This window comes from Mandrillus leucophaeus, unplaced genomic scaffold (assembly GCF_000951045.1).
Source record: "Mandrillus leucophaeus isolate KB7577 unplaced genomic scaffold, Mleu.le_1.0 Scaffold3, whole genome shotgun sequence".
In the NCBI taxonomy this organism is placed as follows: domain Eukaryota; kingdom Metazoa; phylum Chordata; class Mammalia; order Primates; family Cercopithecidae; genus Mandrillus; species Mandrillus leucophaeus.
The window spans coordinates 14,072,818-14,075,851 of record NW_012103142.1 but is presented as its reverse complement, the minus strand read 5'-3'; positions in this window follow the sequence as shown (position 1 = coordinate 14,075,851).

The window sequence follows — 3,034 nt, the reverse complement described above, 5'->3', positions numbered from 1 at the left end:
TGCCCTGAAAGTTTAGTAATTATATAGTTATACCTATACCTATTTAGCCTTGGTGGTCAGGATACTGCTGGCACTTTGGGCTTATTGCAGATTCCTCTGCCTGGCTTGTCCAACCTGACAGTTGTGTTCCAGAGAGCAGTGGGTTGGTTTTAGGTCTCGTAACTTAATGACAATAACATAAAATTTTGCTCCCAGAGGAGAAGGTCTTAGACAACTGTTCATATAGGGCATTCCTTCCTCATGGGCTATAAAAATGATCCTTAAAATATTTTGCCTGAGTGCCTATTAAAATAATTTTTAGGAACCAATGTACTTCTTGGTATATTTTTAAGTTGACGTAATTATTGGAATTATTCAGTCTGTACTTTTCATATCTGGCATCTTTCAGTCAACATAATGTCTATGAGATTCACCCATTCTGTTGGCTACAACAGTAGTTCATTCCCTTTTTATTGCTGAGTAGTATTCAACATATGAATACACCATAGTTTGTTTATCCATTCTTCTCTTCCTGGAAGTTTCCACTTTTTGGAGGTTATGAATCAAGTTTCTATCAGCATTCTTATATAAGCCTTTACATTGACTTGACCTTTTTATGGATAAATTTCTAAGATTTGCTAGAATTGCTGAGTCCTCAGGTAGGTATATGTTCAACTGTGTAACAAACTATCCCCAAAATTTGCAAAGTGGTTGGGCCATTTTACACTCCCACCATCATTGGATGATAGTTGTGATTGCTCCACATCTTCGCCAGCACTTGGTACTCAGTCTTTTACTTTTAGCTGTTCTAGTAGTATGAAATAATCTCATTTCAATGCATTTTCCTGATGACCAATAATGTTGAGCTCCCTCAACATTATTGAGATATAATATATGAGTTATAAGCTCATTTATCATTTTATGATGAAATGTCTATTTAAGTTTTTGTGCCTATTTTTGAAAATACAAATTGTAAGATGGTAGATTTGGCCCAATATCATAATTATATTAAATGTTAATAGAATAAATATTCAAATCAAAAGACAGAGTTAGGCAGACTGGATTTTAAAATATATATCTGTCTAATGCTTAGTTACAAAGACACATAAAAGTTGAAAGTAAAATCTTGGAAGTATGTGTAAGATAAACCAAAAGAAAGCTGATAACAGAAAAAAGCAAAAAATTCTACTTGAGATAAAAAGAAACATTTTCCATTGGAAAAAAAGTTCATCTACCAAAATAATACAACAGTTCTAAATCTGTGCACACCTAATAACATAACCTCAAAAATATATAGAACTTAATAAGCTGAGAGAACTTAAGTAAGAATTAGACAAATCCATAATTATAAGGGAAATTTTTACTTTTTTCTTTCATTAACAAATAGAATAAGCAGATGAAAAATCAATAGAAAAATAAAAGCATTAAATAACAGAAATTGACAAGCACAAATTAACTATAATCTATAGAACATTATACTTAACAATAGGGAAACACATATTCTGTTCAAGTACAGGTGGAGTATTTCCAAGCTTGACCATATGCTGGGCCATAAAGCAAGTCTCAAAACAACTTGAATAGACTAAAATAATGAAGACTATGTTCATTGACCACAGTGGAATTAAGCTAAAAATAAATAACAAAAAGATAACTAGAAAATCTTCAACTGTCTGGGAGTTAATCAATACACTTCTAAATAACCCATGAGGAAAGAGGGGAAAAATATCTCTAAAGAAAATAGGAAGTGCTTTGAATTGGATGATAATGAAACTAAGACATATCGCAATGAGGGATACAGCTAAAGCTGGACTTAGAGAAAAATTCATAGTCTTAGATGCATACATTAAAAAATAAGAGGAGCTGAAGACCAATAATCAAAGTATCCATCACAATTATCTTGGGATAAAAAAAAAAAAACAAAGTAAAACTAAAGACAGGAAGAAATGAAAATAATAAAAATAAGGGCCAAAGTTAATAAAATTGCAAAGAAATGCACAATGGAAACTACTAAGAAAGCCGAAAATCTCTTAAAAGATAAATTAAATTGATAAATTCCTAATAAGACTGATCAAGATAAAAAGAAAAGCTGCACATCAGTGATTTGTGATTTGTAAAAAAGGATTATTTTAAAAAGGATTTGAAAGCAAAGACATAGAATCAACTTAAATGCCCATCAGTGGTAGACTGGATAAAGAGAATGTGGTACATATATACCATGGAATACTATGCAGATACAGAAACAACGAGATCATGTCCTTTGCAGGAGCATAGATGGAGCTGGAGGCCATTATCCTTAGCAAACTGACACAGGAACAGAAAACCAAATACCACATGTTCTCACTTACAAGTAGGAGCTGAATGATGAGAACACATGGACACATAGAGGAGAACAGCACACACTGGAGCTTATTAAAGGGTGGAGGGTGAGGGGAGGAAAAGGATGAGGAAAAATAACTAATGGGTAATAAGCTTGATACCCGGGTGATGAAATAATCTGTACAACAAACCCCCATGGCACAACTTTACCTACATAGCAAACCTGCACAGGTACCCCTGAACTTACAGTAAAGTTTAAAAAACTGGATTTGAAGAAAAAGGGGTATTGCCTCAGATCTTACAAATGTCATGCGTAAACATAATATGAGAGTACCATGTTAATTTAGTTCCATGTGTAGACTTTCCTATTGAGAAGAGATTATACTTATTATACCAAACCGATCTTTAAGTCAATTTGGCAGTTACATATTTGGGAGTCAGTTAATAAATTGGCATTTCAGGTTTTTTTTCTTCTTTCTTCAGACACGGTCTGGTTCTGTCACCCAGGCTGGAGTGCAGTGGTGTGATTGCTCACTACAACCTCTGCCTCCCGGGTTCAAGTGATTCTCCTGCCTCAGCCTCCTGAGTAGCTGAGATTACAGGCACCTGCCACCATGCCCAGATTATTTTTATTTTTATTTTTATTTTTATTTATTTATTTATTTATTTTTGAGGCGGAGTCTCGCTCTGTCGCCCAGGCTGGAGTGCAGTGGCCGGATCTCGGCTCACTGCAAGCTCC